Here is a 15,383-nt window from a genome sequence, read left to right on the forward strand (position 1 = left end):
GAAAAGATAGCAGGTGTGTAGCTCTCTACTCCTCCCTGCACCACTTGCCGCTCCTCTCCCTTTCTAACTCAGTTTTCCATACTTTTCTCTCATTGTTCTCATTCTGCTTCATTTCTTTCCAAAGAGCCTAGAAATAACATGTTGCTATTTTCATCACCCTTTCCCCCATGCTGACACATATACATATACACATACACACAAACACACATACACACATACTGGATGGAGATGTGGAGATGATATGGCAATGCCTTGTCCTCCCTGAGTCAAGTCTGGTTTGTGCATGGAGAGGAGCTAAACCCACCAGAAGAAGGAACTGAGCACACAGTGGGAAAGCTTGAGCATTACAGCTGGAGGAGGGGAAGTATTTGGGATCGTTTGGATTAGCCACTCACACAGATTTCTGGTTTGAGAGCCTGTTCCATTACCGTGGCCCAGTACTGCTGTGTCCCAAGCTCATTCTCTCCTTCCGTGGGAATGCCAAGCAGCTGAGCAGCATCACAGAATGAGGGGATTGGTCAGCCACTGAACCTACCTGCAATGATTTCCGGACCAGAATCAGCCCAAACAACATCCCTCCCTATTGGAAAAACCTACACACAAAGTGCCAGGCTAACACGGCTCTTCAGCACTCCCTGTTAGGTGCTGTGCTTCTGTCTAGGCCCCATTTATAAATTTGAACTGAACAGATGCATTATATGGAAATACTTTAAACCGTTATTAGGAACAGCTTTTGCATTAGTGGTAATAAATCCATACCAGCAGTCACTTCTTATTTTTGCCTTTTTGATAACCTGAAAAACAAATTCTGTTCCAGAATAAATTTGGGTAAATGGATTGGTGCCCTCCTTCCTTCACTACTCCTCTTCCCTCCTTGCCAACTTACTGGTGCCCATGCCACCAGCCCTGCCCCACAGCACCACCCAAGATGGAGGGAGGAGGAGAAGAGTGGAGATCTCCTTGGCTCTGACCCCAAGTGCACTGTGTGATCTTGAAGGACTTGGGTTTGCTTAGTGACCCTGTGTTTGATTGCTTTGCACACAGCTCCCAGCTCCCAGTGGCCCCTGCCTCCCAGTGTTCATGCCCTGTATGGGCTGGACCGTGCTTCTAGTGAATGGAATACCACAAAGGAGGTGGATTGTCACTTCTTAGGTTAGGGCATCACGGTCCTTAATATTGTTAACTTGACTGGATTGAAGGCTACAAAGCATTGTTCCTGGGTGTGTGCCTTTCCACCTTCTTCTGCCTGTGTTTATTCTGGCTACACTGGCAGCTGATTAGATTGTGTACACCCAGATTGAGGGTGGGTCTGCTTTCCCAGTCCACTGACTCAACTGTTAATCTTTTTTTGGCAGCACCCTCACAGACTCATCCAGGAACAATACTTTGCATTTCTCAATCCAATCAAGTTGACACTCAATATTAACTATCATAGTTATAAAGGACTGTGATATTCACCATGTGGCACTCTTTCTCTTGCCTTCTTGGCTTGAGGGCTTTAATGAATCAAGTTGTCATTGTGGAGAGATCACATGGCAAGAAACTGAGGGTAGCCTCTAGCTGATAGCTAGTGGGGAACTGAGACCCTCAGTCCAACAGCCCACTGAAGAACCAAATCCTGCCAACATCTACTGTGTGAGCTTGGAAGCAGACCCTGCCTCATTTGAACCATGAGATGACTGGCTCCAGTGGGTACCTGGATACAGCTAATGAGAGACTCTGGAGCAGAGGACCTAGCTAAGCCATGTCCAGATTCCCAACCCACAGGATCTGGGAAATAATAATAAATCATAAATGTGTTGTTTTAAGATGATAATTTTTGGGGCAATTTGTTATGTAGCAATAAACATACATTTTATGGCTCCAATCTGTAAGATGGAACTATTCCCACCAGTCTTCTTAAGTATAGCAGGAAACATGGAGTTGTTAAGATGCATTTCAATACTGAAACCATATTCTGGTAGCATCAATAATGGTCAGTCATTGATTTATTCCATAAATACTGAGCATCAGTTATGGTCAGATGCTGTGTTACCAACGTGAGCAGCAAAGAGAAATCCTTCGATGAGGCCATGGTCTTTATGAGGAGAGTCAGATATGGTTTGGAAACAGTAAAACACAATGTATTAAATGTTTTTAAATGTCCTCAAAATGTTTTGGGATCCCAGATACCAAATGCAACCATGTACAACAAAATTTCTCACCAAAGTAGCAAGAATTCCTGGAAACCTTTAGGGACTCCTCATTTCCCCTATCCCAATCAGAGCTTCAACAAGAAAGAATGAGTTTAAGAAGAAGGACAGAAGCCTGAGAACTTGAAGAGGTTCTTGAGTACAATCCCAGGCTATGCATGGGATGCCCTTTGGCATCTTGCACATGCTTTTAATACGGCCTCCCCAGTAAACCACACCTTTCCAGACACTGGGCCTTGGTCCCTTAATGTGCTCCATCTGCAGCAGTCTCCGTCCTTATAGACTATTCCTAATGCTTCTAAAGTTGCCTATGATTTCTCCCTCACATCTGACCCCAGACAGCCCATGCAATAGGAACTACATATTTCGGTGCTGGATACTCCTTTGTTTCAAGTATAGTGTTCATTCATCCATTCATTCCTTTATTCAACAGCAAAGAAATGGGGGTCCCAGGTGCTCTGAAACCAAGAGCAAGGAAGTGGGCCAAAAAGAGGATTAGCTGAAAGTCTGCTTGAGGAGTTGTTAGTCCCTCAGAACCCCTCCAGTACTCAACCCCACACTGTGATAGGAAGAGGGAAGTTTAGTCTCTGGATAAATTGAACTACAGAGGTTCAAATTCTGCATCATTGGCCATAAAGAGGGGGTGGTGCTTTAGGGCAAACAGCGATTAAAGTCATGGCTCATGTTGCTCCCACATGGATGAGATCTTAATCAGTCATCTACATCCCTGAACGCTCACTGATCCAGCATTACCTGAGTGCAGAACGTCCCCACTAGGAAATTCCAGCATTACAGCACTCACAATCATACAATCCCACGAAAGTCCCATCAGCATAATTTTGCTCTCCAGACATCCAGGCAGAAAGTCCCTCAGGGCCTTTGCACTGGCTCTTCTCTCCTCCAGGAATGCTTTCCCCATATATTGGCATGGCTGACTCACTCTTGCACTTCAAGTTGTTGCTCAGACTTCATCTTCATAATAGGTTCTCTTCTGGTCATGCTGTTTCCCAACAAAGGGCATGAGCAATGCTTGGCACATAGTTTCCTGGGATATATTATGCTTTTGGAATGAGGTGAAATGTTTGAGCAGAGGCTGGAAACCCCGATATTTTTCAAATTGTGGTAAAATACATATAACACAATTTGCAATTTTCACCATTTTTAGGTGTAAAGTTCAGTGGCATTAAGTACATTCATATTGTGCAACTATCACCAGTATCCATTTTTAGGGCTTTCTCATCATTCCAGACTGAATTCTCAACCCATTAAACAATAACCCTTCATTTCCCCTTTCCCCAGCCCCTGGCAACCACTGATCTACCTTCTGTGTCTATGAATGTGACTACTCCAGGAACTTCGTGTAAGTGGAGTCATCCACTATTTGTCTTTTGTGTCTGGCTTATTTCCCTTAGCATAATGTTTTCAAGGTTCATCCATTTTATAGTATGGGTCAGAATTTCCACAGTGTGTAATACCACATTATGTTATCCATTCATTTGTTAATGGTGGAAGGCCATATTTTTTTCAGGGATGATGCCCAAACCATTAGTATATTAGATGGCAGGTGGACCCCATCCCCCATCATGTCCCTCCTGATGGTAAGAGCCACCAAGTTTTCTCTCTCACAGATTTGCGGTGACCACTTGCTAAGTGAGAGAAAACTCTGAACAATTAGAGGAAGCCCAAAAACTTTGGGTATGAAGTTATTTTTCCTTCTCCAAGTACTACAGCGAAAGCTAGAGGTAGAAATAATTTAGTGGGAGCTTCGAGGATGAGTTATCTACTTTGTGCTTCATAAATAATGAAAAAATGGACTCTGTTTCCAAACATTATTTATATCAATTCTTCATTGGATAGGTGACTTCAGGCTAAATGCTAAAAACAAAAAACATAACCTGAAATTAAAAAACTGTGGTCAGGAGCAATTGCAAAATCACTTTTCTAGAGAGCTCAAGGGGATTTCGACTCAATTTCTGGTACAAGGGTGTCTGAACTGCCGGTGGGCTCAGGATCCCTTGGGGTGCTGGGCTGGCTGGCTGCTATTGGGTGCTCTGAGAGAGCACTTAGTCACTTAGGTGGGGCACCTTCTCCTTCCACTTTTCTCATCCTGTCTTGTTTGGTTTGTTGCATTTTTCACCTAATAATGTACCTAGGGATAACAGTCATTTTAAAGGGGACGTATATAAGGTCTTTTTTTTATGTTTTGAATTTGAATCTATCTTTTTATAGTTTCTTTTTTCTTGGATGTGTTTGACACAGTTCTGGGCACTAAGGGTGCTCCATAAGACAATGAAGTGAGTCTTCAGCACTCTCCTGTTGGCCCTCTTGGGGCCTCTCTCTTCTTCTCCATCAGCCACCAAGGGCCTGCAGGGGATTCCAAGGTTGACCCTGGTTGTCTCCCAGGGAAGGCTTTTCCCAAGGCTCTTTCTTCCCGAAGGCAGGACAACCTGGATGGGAGTCTGTCTGCTTCCCTGCTTTGCACCAATGTGTTGTGTGGAAGAGCATAATTTGACTGTTAACAGAAAAGCTGTGGAAAAAAAGGGAAAAACTGATGAACTGCAGAGGGTGTGTTTGGAACTTGAGATGCAGGGTCCATTTCTCTGAGAACGTGGTGAGACCGTGTGACCACTCCCACAACCAGCAAGGGTAGGATTTGAAGGGGAGGAGGAGTCCTGGGTTAGAGCTCCATATGTGCTCTCCCACAGAAACATGTTGGGGTCTAGGGTTCTATTAGGACCGTATTGCACTCCAGTTTCTTGGGCTTCAACAGGCATCTGTGGGCTGCCTGGGGGACCTAACTACCACGCACAACATGGTTTCTGTGGGAAAATGCATTTTGAGTACTAGAAAACTGACATACACTCAAACTTTTGGAACAGAGCCTGCTCTTAAGTTGGAGACTGCTTGAATACCACATTCACAGCTAAATTATATACATAGGCCTATTTTTAAGACATATGCCTATTTCCAAGACATTCAGCTTACGTAACAATGGGAATTGGAAGAAAGAATTGATAGAAGTAGAATCATATGCTCGGTGGGGAAGAGGGGGAAGATGTGAACATTTGCTGTATAGAATACATTCATTTTTATTTAGAAGGAGAGTAGAGGACACGGAGAGAATGCCTAAAATATTCTGTAGGTTTGTGTGGTCCACCCCATAGGACCTTTTTTTAAGCAGATTTTTATGCATATAGTTCTTAATTTTGAGACAAATAGTCAAATTCTATAGTAACATAGAAGTTGGCATTAAATTAAGAGGTCAGTGTATGACCAAGGCCTGCATTTTATAGGACCTGCCCAAGCCATGTAGCACCTCTGGTCCCTGTATCCCCTCAACCTGTGGGCTTCCAGGATGATGCATGAACTCCCTGATGCCAGATCTGGATTTCCTTGCCCCAGATGGACTTACCCTGAAGAACCCAGCAATGGATTTGCACCAGGCCATCTCTTGAAGCCAGTTTTCTAGAATTCTCAGTTACTTGAGGCCAACACCCATATTCATTGGCCAACAACTCAATACTGAGTACTGAGACTAAAAATGAACCAACCTAGATTTACTTCATTTTGCTTTACTTCAAATAACTCATTTCAACTCTGTAATTTATGGAATTACATTAATTAATTTTTATTTAACTACTTTAAATCAACCTGACAAGTCCGCTCAGGTGAGAATTGAATTTAAAACCCTAAACATCGATTAAACACCCCTAGCTGGCTGTTACTATGTTCTTAATTATGAAAAGTAATGAAGATGGTTCAACTGGCCTTTGGGTTGGCAGAGAGCTGTAGGATGAATATTCTCCTCCTCTCCAACTGTGTGTATTTTATTCATAGACTACCCTGGTATTCTAGATAAAAATAACTAATGTAAATGCTGTTGTTTTTCAATTGTGAATTTAGGAAACAGAATTTTAGTTCTGATTCATGCCTCATCTTTGGAATAGAGTAGCTGGTGTCTCATGATACTAAGAAAGATACAGAAGAAAAGAGGACAAGACCAGTACCTCAATTCCTGAAGAAAGCTGACCCTTTCTCATGGTGGGCTCACCATGGAATCTATACCCTGGCCTCCATTCCCTGTGCTGCAGTGAGCAGGTGGCTTCCACATCCAGGAAGAGGAGACTCATGCAGTGTGTGTCACTTCTCTATGCCTGACCTTTTCGTTAGCACATGCCTGTTTCCCATGGGAGTTTCTACCCAACTCTAGAGGGAGAGATCTGTCTGCTGATAGTAGGGGCAGTGAGGCTAGGAGGGCGTTAGGTAAAGATATTTCATGGGGATGAAGGAGCCCCAGTAGAATGGCAAGAACTCTGAACTCTGAGTTAGGAGACCTCATTTCTGATTATTTTTCTGTTGCAAACAATTTGGGTGACCTTGGTGCCTTGTGATCTGGCAAGTGGGCTAGTAGATTGTAAACACATCTTTTAGCCCTACAGTGAGCCAGAGATAAGGTGATTGTGTCCCTGGGCCCAGCTCCTGCCAGCTCCAGCAATGGATGCCTGGTGCAGCCTTCAGCCCACAGCGCTTCAGTTTCTGAACTAACCCTGACCCAATAGGTGTGCCTTAGGCACCTCAGCCCCATGAACCAGTGGAGGCTGAAATAGATAGTATGATTGTGACCCTAGATGCCACTGTTATAATTTTTCCTTCGACACCAGCAGCCCTATCTCTGCCATCAGTACCATGATAATAGTATGTGTGCCAGGCTCTGTGCTAATCACTTTTCATTCTTGATCTCATTTAGTCTTCCTAACAGTCCCATAGGAAGGTGATCTCCCATATTTTTCAAATGAGGAACCGACTGGATGAACAAGCCACATTGACCTGATTCCAAAACTCATTCCCTTAATCCCTTAAGTCCTAATGATGCAATCATTGTGACTGGTTTTCTGTTGTTCTCTTCTACCTTGCCATCCAATTCTTTGGAAGGGACAAAATGCTGGCTTGAATTTCAGGCCCCTGGGTTTGGCCTTGACTCTTTGGCAAGTTTCTGTGTAGACTCTGTGAGCCTGGATTCTGTTCCTTGCCTCCCAAGCTTCTGGGTTGTGTCTGGCTCTTAATGAACCAAACGCCCACATCATGATGCTGTCCCCCACCTGAATTTGACAACACTTCCCATCTGGCTCACCCTGCTGTTTCTCCTCTGATATGTAGGGTTTAAGGGTCTGCTGGAGCCTGGGCTGACTTCATTACCACCCTTTAGGGCCGTTGGTTACTGATTTGAGGTCAGCCCTATAGTTCTCACAATTTTCCTAGCCCTGCTCTCGGCTTCCGTCCTCCACCTCCCCTGCTCCTGTGCACTCAGCATGATTTCCACCTGAGTTCAGCTGACTTGACACATCTGAGGCCTGTGGGAAAGAATGGGGTGGGACATGGAGATCTAACCCTGGACTGGAAGGTGACCCCAGGGGTCCAGCCAGAAGGAGGTGCTGTAGGAGTTGCTCAGCAGTGCTCCATAAATATACCTTTTGTTTTATTCATGTGTTCCTTTCCACCCTCCCTTATTTCTTTGCTTGTGGAGAGCTCTTGAGCACAGAGCCACAGGGGAGAGAGGCCTTTTCAGTGAGTTGGCCCGGTGTTGTTCTGTCTCTGCTCTTTGCAGTATTTGGTTGTTTTCCATCTTAATTATGCTCCTTGCATCAGTGGCTGGCAGGCACACAACCTTTAGAGGAGTTTATCTTAAAAACCCACTCTCTCCTGAGAGAAGCTGTTCTATGGGGAACTGTGAGACTTCCAGGGATGGTTGTATGTATGTGTGTGTAGGCAGTAGGGAGGTTGGTGACAGTTGCTTTCTCGCTTACCGTTTACCTTAGGGAGGTCAGAGCTCGCTAACACGGGCTGGGGCTACTTATGTGTCCTGCAGTTTTAAGCCTCATTACACACACAGAGTCACCACTATTGACTCAATTGGGGACAGTGATGATGTTGTGAAGGGGAGCCAGGGCTTGACAGTGGGTTAAATGAGTGACAGCACCATAAGTTTTAGGTCACAGCTATCAAAGTTAATGACTGACTGTAACATCTTTCTTTGGGTTAAGACTCTGGATTTCTGACTAAATGCAAACATTTTCTGGCAGAAATGACTTTTTCATTATCAGTCATTTACATTTTAGTATAAATGACCTTTTAGAAGACTCAGTTACCAAGAGCATAGGTCTCCCCATATCTGGAAGAATGATTTAATTGGCCCAAATAGATAGTTTTCTTATCGAACCTTTAATTTACTCATTTAGATTTTTTTTTTTGTACAACTATGTATTCTGTCCTATATAGGGATCCCAAGAGAAGGAGAAGAACTGGTTGCTTGAGGACCTAGACTTCTTCGTATGAAACAATACAGCATGCCAGAGATAAATTACAGCTGGGAGCTAGACCACATGATATAGAAGTAGCTGCACATTGATGTTGAATGAAGCAGGTACAGATGGGGCTGAGGTTAACTCTGCGGAGGGCTGAGGTTAACTCCGCGGAGGACCGAATATCTGCCCTGAATTTTCACTCTTGAAATTGCCCAGATGAGGTTGATATGATTAAATATCAGAATGAATAGTAGAGAATAAATATTGCAAAAGGAAAAAAATGGGTGCACTGCAGGAACTGGAGAAAACAAAAGACTTGTGTGAACTAGAATGAAACTAGGTGAATTCTGTGACGCTGATGCAAAAAGAAAGTCCTTGCTTTTCTTCCCTTACCTAGCTGTCTGACTTTATTCTTTATTAGCAATGTCCGTCTCTCATTTGAATATTCTAGCTACTGCCCAGTTTTCCCAGTAACTTTGTGGGGAGGCATAATGCTCTGCCTACACAGAGCAGGTGCTTAATAGATGTATTGAATAAATTAACAAATGAATCATAAATAGTATTGAACACATCTGCTAGGCTGAGCTACTTTAGGATCTTGACTTTGATTCTGCTGGGCTAAAGTTGCTTTATCCCAAATCTGAAGCTGGAAAGGATGAGATATCGTAATAACAAATGCTACATTTCCATCACTGGTCAATCTTCCCATTCTCTGTCTGTCTCTCATGAGCGTTCACATGGCCTCATTCAAACTCAGCCATAGCAATGATTCTTCCTTTTATATGGCTAGATGCTGTGAGACAACCAAGCCAAAAAGATGCCACCCTTATCTTCTAAGAACATAAAATTAGTAGTTAATTTTATATTATAAAAAGTGAGGAATTTAGGAAAAGAGGAATTTTAGATCTAGCCTATCATAAAATTAGTCACCCAACAGTGACATTTCTTTATAAATGTTGATGCTGGGGCTTGTTAGATTACAGTCTCTCTGAGGGTGAACCAGTTGAGAAAGAGGGCAAGATATTCCTGACCTGCTCTTAATATTCTCTGTAGCCACGGGCCCCTCCACCTGTCAAAGATCAGGCAGAGAATGTGCTCTTCACTATAACACCAACACTACGGTCTCTGTGTTAGGGATGCAATGATTAAGTATCTCCATGGGAGTCCATGGGCCCAAACTTATCCCCTAAAGCCCTGGCAGGTGACTGAATGTGCAGTCCACAGCTTATAAAAGGCTGTATCAGTGGGTCCATAGGCTCCAGAGGTCAGCTTCTTATTCTGGAGATCCCCCCAGGGTCCAGCCATATCCTGGATCAGGAGTCCTGTTTCACAGCTCAGTTCCCAGCCATGTAAGGGGAATCTGGGACTGGGACCAACACTATGATGCTTTTCTAATCTGTTCTTTTCTCTACTTTTTTTCCTGTCTCCACCCAACCAGGAAAGCAGAATACTTAAACTTCTGCCAAACTCCCAAGAAGCTGACCTTCCAATTTGCAGTGTCATTGCTCAGGTTGTTTCCTGCCCATCAAATGCCAGGGGCCTAGATTGACCATTGCCACCGTGCCTGGAGAGGCCAAGAAGTACACCATGGAGATGACAATGACTGTAGCAATCCAGCAGTCTGCTCTTACTGGGTGATTGTAAGAGGGTAAAGCAGATGTGCTGAACTTTGTGATGATTTTATATTCCAGTAAACACCCAGTAAGACAACATGGGAGGCGCCAGGGCCCGTATGGGTATTGGAGAAGTAGTGGACAAAGTCAGACCCAGCCCAGCCAATGAGGGCAGGGCCTCACTGGTGTTGGTCTCACCAGTAATGAATAGAAGATGCCCAGAGTGAGTGAGACAACTTCCAGGACTAGAACTGTGTATGGAGCCCAAACCAGGAGAGTCGGGAGAAAGAGGACAGTTGGACATTATCTTCATGGATGGAATCTTGCCAGGTGAGCCTTTCCCCGTCATGCTATAGTGCTGATAAAATGTGGGGGCAACACAGATTTGGTCTTAAGTTCCATTTGTTGGGGTACAGTAGCTGTCTTTTGGGCTAGATTCCAGCTTTCTCTCATCATAGGGTTAGCACCTAAAGTTTGGGGCCAGGCTGGTGCTGCTCGACCACTGCTCTTCCCTGGTGTACACCAAACATGACTGCTTCCTGTCCAGGGTCCGGCCCAGCACAGCTCTGTGCATTCACTGCTCACTCAGCTGTCCCATCGCCTCTCCTGAAGTGAGCCCCACCCACCTGCTGGAGTTCTGCCTCATTGCTTCTGTGTGATCCTCCCTGAAGCTCCCATAATATGGGATAGCATCACAGGGAGCTTAGATTAGTTGCTGATTGTTCTCTGGGTGTCTCTGTTTTCCTTGTTATGCTGGTATTTGGCTTCTTTTGTATTTTTTCATATGGGATCACAAGGCTGGCCCATGGTCAGTCCTCTTTCCTCTCCTTTCCACTGTATTCATCCCCCGCCTCCCCTGAATTTCTCATGACAGTTGTGGGGGAAGGGGAAAATGGGGATGATGTACTTTTTCTGTCTTGCATTAGAACACTTTTTGGGTGTTGATTTTTCAAACTGCCTTTTTGGTTAGCCTGTACTGACTCCGATGTATCAAAAATACCAATAGTGCCTTGGCCCTTCTGAGCATAGAATTGGTTTCATCTGTGTATCATGTCTGTAATTTCTGTTGAGTCATTTTTCTATTAGTAACAGATCTGAAGGCTTAGCCAGGCATGGGCTGGACATATCAGGATGAGGAAGACCTAGTACATAATCAAGCCTTGAAAGCTGCTCATGAAGGGAATGGGAACAGAGGCTTTGGGGAAACTGACCTACCCCATTGAAAGTTATAGAAGGAAAGTTACCTGTGAGTAAAGCCCAGGGCTCCACTGGTAAAATCATAAGCCACATTTTAGTAATAGTGGCTGGATCAGCAATAGAGTACCTTAAATAGGTAACCCTTATAAGCACAGATGAAAAATGTGTCTCAGAGCACTGGGAGAGCTGATAGCAAGGGACCCACCCTGTGGTATCTAGATGTTAAATGCCAAGAGATAAGAAGCACCCCATTCTAGGAGGGACTGAGATGACTTTATTCCTCTTTATCTTCCTCTTTCCTTCATCAAATAATTAGTGAATGCTACAGTAGCTCTACTGAACAATCTGGTAAGCAAACAGATAAGGCAATTCCATGGAACTTGGAAGGGAATAGATTAAAACTAATAAACAGGTGCTGACTCAAGATGGCGCTGTGAGAACAACCCAGGATTGGAGCCCGCGTTGAATTCGCAAACGGTGAGTCAGTGCTGCATTTCCAGACTGATCTTTGTTGCCCACAGAACGGGGAAACTCCCAAGTATAAAAAGACACGGGACGCCAGGCAGTAGGTCTGCCTGGCGAAGCCGGCAGCTGGGGCAGCGGCGGCCGGCCCTACCCAGCAATCCCCACAGGGCGCGCTTGTCCGGGTGCCTTGTTGAACCGGCAACCTGAGACTTGAGAGGGCTGGACTTCAGACTGAACGAGGCTTGCACAGTAGCCCAGCCCAGGGGATTGCAGGGACAGATCGCTTGGGATACCCAGTGGGACGAACAAAACCGCGATTTCAAACTATCCCGGGCAGACGGTCTGAGACGCTCTGTGGGGGAGGGGCGTCCACCACTACGGAGGCAACCTGCCCCAACTGATATACACGCCCACTGCTGAGGCAGCCAGCCGTTCCCGAGGCAACCCGCCCCAACTGAGATACACGCCCACTGCTGACGCAGCCAGCCGTTGCCGAGGCAACCCGTCCCTACTGAGATACACGCCCACTGCTGACGCAGCCTGCCGTTGCTGAGGCAACACGCTACAACGAAGAGACTCCGCCGCAGGGCGTGGCGGAGACCACAGCAGAGCCGGCAGGAACAGCGCGAATCACACAACAGCAGGGCGGAGCCTCGGCAGCCAAACAGTGGCTAGTCTGCCTTTGAGCTGGGCAGGACACCTGATCGGACATCCAAAAATAAAGCCCAAACCCCTCAACACAGAGCATTTGAGAAAAAAAAAAAAAGGGTTGTTTAATGAGCTGTGTTGCAGCAGAATCAAACATAGCAGCCTAACAGCCCTGAATGAACAACAGAGTGCACAGCTCAGCAATTAAACCCCTATAAAGTACAAACTGTCTCCTCAAGCAGCTCCCTGACCCCTCTATATCCAAAAGACTGTCATTAGGCAGGCATCATCCTGGGACAAAGAGAGCAGAAAAAGAAACTGGTAGCATCCCTCGCTGTGCCACGGCTACTAGAGGTGCACCCCAGACAAGCAGGGTCTGGAGCGGACCTCAACAGTCGTACAGCGAAGGGGCTAGACTGGTAGAAGGAAAACCAAGCAACAGAAATACTTCATCATCAACATTCTGGGTGTCCACTCAGAGACCCAAACGAAAAGTCAGCAACTACGCAGACGACCAGCGGACAAATCCACAAAGATGGGAAGAAACCAGCGCGAAAAGGAGGAAAACACCCGAAACCAGAACACATCGCCTCCTAGAAAGGACCAAAACTCCTCACCAGCAAGGGAACAAAGCTGGATGGAGAATGACTGTGACGAAATGACGGAATTAGACTTCAGAAGATGGATAATGAGAAACTTTTGTGAGCTAAAAGATCATATATTAAATCAATGCAAAGAAACTAAGAACCTTGAAAAAAGATTTGAAAAAAGATTCGAGGAAATGATAACAAGAATGGATACCTTAGAGAGGAATATGAATGAATTAAAGGAGCTGAAAAACACAATACGAGAACTTCGCGAAGCAAACGCAAGTTTCAATAGCCGAATTGACCAAGCAGAAGAAAGAATATCTGAAGTCGAAGACCAACTCAATGAAATAAAACGAGAAACCAAGATCAGAGAAAAAAGCGCAAAAAGGAATGAACAAAGTCTCCAAGAAATGTGGGACTATGTGAAAAGACCTAACCTACGTTTGATAGGTGTACCAGAAGGGGACGAAGAGAATGAATCCAAGCTGGAAAATACTCTTCAGGACATCATCCAGGAAAATTTCCCCCACCTAGCAAGACAAGCCAACACTCAATTGCAGGAAATACAGAGAACACCACAAAGATATTCCGCAAGAAGAGCAACCCCAAGGCACATAATCGTCAGATTCAACAGGGTTGAAATAAAGGAGAGAATACTAAGGGCAGCCAGAGAGAAAGGTCAGGTCACCCACAAAGGGAAGCCCATCAGACTCACAGCAGATCTCTCGGCAGAAACACTACAAGCCAGAAGAGAGTGGGGGCCAATATTCAACATTCTTAAAGAAAAGAACTTTCAACCCAGAATTTCATATCCAGCCAAACTGAGCTTCAGAAGTGAAGGAAGAATAAAATCCTTTGCGAACAAGCAAGTACTCAGAGATTTTGTCACCACCAGGCCTGCTTTACAAGAGCTCCTAAAAGAGGCACTACACATAGAAAGGATCAATCAGTACCAGCCATTCCAAAATCACACTGAATGCTAAAGAGATTCAACATAATGAAGAATCTACAACAACTAACAGGCAAAACAGCCACTTAGAATCAAAATGGCAGTATCAAATTCACACATAACAATATTAACCCTAAATGTAAATGGACTAAATGCACCAATCAAAAGACACAGACTGGCAAATTGGATAAAAATCCAAAACCCATCAGTGTGCTGTATCCAGGAAACCCATCTCACATGCAAGGATACACAAAGGCTCAAAATAAAGGGATGGAGGAAGATTTACCAAGCTAATGGAAAGCAAAAAAAAGCAGGAGTTGCAATTCTCATCTCTGATAAAATAGACTTTAAAGCAACAAAGATCAAAAGAGACAAAGAAGGCCATTACATAATGGTAAAAGGATCGATACAACAAGAAGAGCTAATGATCCTAAACATATATGGACCCAACACAGGAGCACCCAGATACATAAGGCAAGTTCTTAATGACTTACAGAAGGACTTAGACTCCCACACAATAATAGTGGGAGACTTTAACACTCCACTGTCAATACTAGACAGATCAACCAGACAGAAAATCAACAAGGATACCCAGGGCTTGAACTCAGACCTGGAGCAAGCAAACCTGGTGGACATTTACAGAACTCTCCACCCCAAATCCACAGAATATACATTCTTCTCAGCACCACATCACACCTACTCTAAAATTGACCACATAATTGGAAGTAAAGCACTGCTCAACAAATGCAAAACAACTGAAATCATAACAAACAGCCTCTCAGACCATAGTGCAATCAAGTTAGAACTCAGAATTCAGAAACCGACCCAGAAACGCACAGCTTCATGGAAACTGAACAACTGGCTCTTGAATGTTGACTGGGTAAACAACGAAATGAAGGCAGAAATAAAGAAGTTCTTCGAAACCAATGAGAATGAAGACGCAACGTGCCAGAACCTCTGGGACACATTTAAAGCAGTCTCTAGAGGAAAGTATATAGCAATAAGTGCCCACATGAGGAGAATGGAGAGATCCAAAATTGACACCCTATCGTCAAAATTGAAAGAGCTAGAGGAGCAAGATCAAAAAAACTCAAAACCCAGCAGAAGACAAGAAATTACTAAGATCAGAGCTGAGCTGAAGGAGATTGAGACACGAAAAACCCTTCAAAAAATCAATAAATCCAAGAGCTGGTTTTTTGAAAAGATCAACAAAATAGACAGACCACTAGCCAGATTGATTAAAAAGAAAAGAGAGAACAACCAAATAGATGCAATAAAAAATGATAAAGGGGAAATCACCACAGATTCCACAGAAATTCAAACCATCATCAGAGAATATTACAAACAACTCTATGCACATAAACTAGTAAACCTGGAAGAAATGGATAAATTCCTGGACTCCTGTGTCCTCCCAAGCCTAAACCAGG

General features: G+C 44.4%; 1 long non-coding RNA gene across 3 annotated transcripts in view; it reads left to right on the forward strand.

Moving 5' to 3' along the window:
• The window catches only part of LOC144579051 (uncharacterized), a 507,171-nt gene that overhangs the window by 60,732 nt on the left and 431,056 nt on the right, over nt 1-15,383 (forward strand). For 2 of the 3 annotated variants that reach the window (XR_013525873.1, XR_013525875.1), the window contains exons 3-4: nt 8,469-8,613; nt 9,933-10,437. This is a non-coding gene — a long non-coding RNA (uncharacterized LOC144579051). Of the gene's footprint in view, nt 1-8,468; nt 8,614-9,932; nt 10,438-11,620; nt 13,386-15,383 lie in introns of those variants that run through there. The other variant, XR_013525874.1, reaches the window with a different exon arrangement.

The sequence above is a fragment of the Callithrix jacchus genome, chromosome 13, assembly GCF_049354715.1.
Source record: "Callithrix jacchus isolate 240 chromosome 13, calJac240_pri, whole genome shotgun sequence".
Lineage (NCBI taxonomy): Eukaryota > Metazoa > Chordata > Mammalia > Primates > Cebidae > Callithrix > Callithrix jacchus.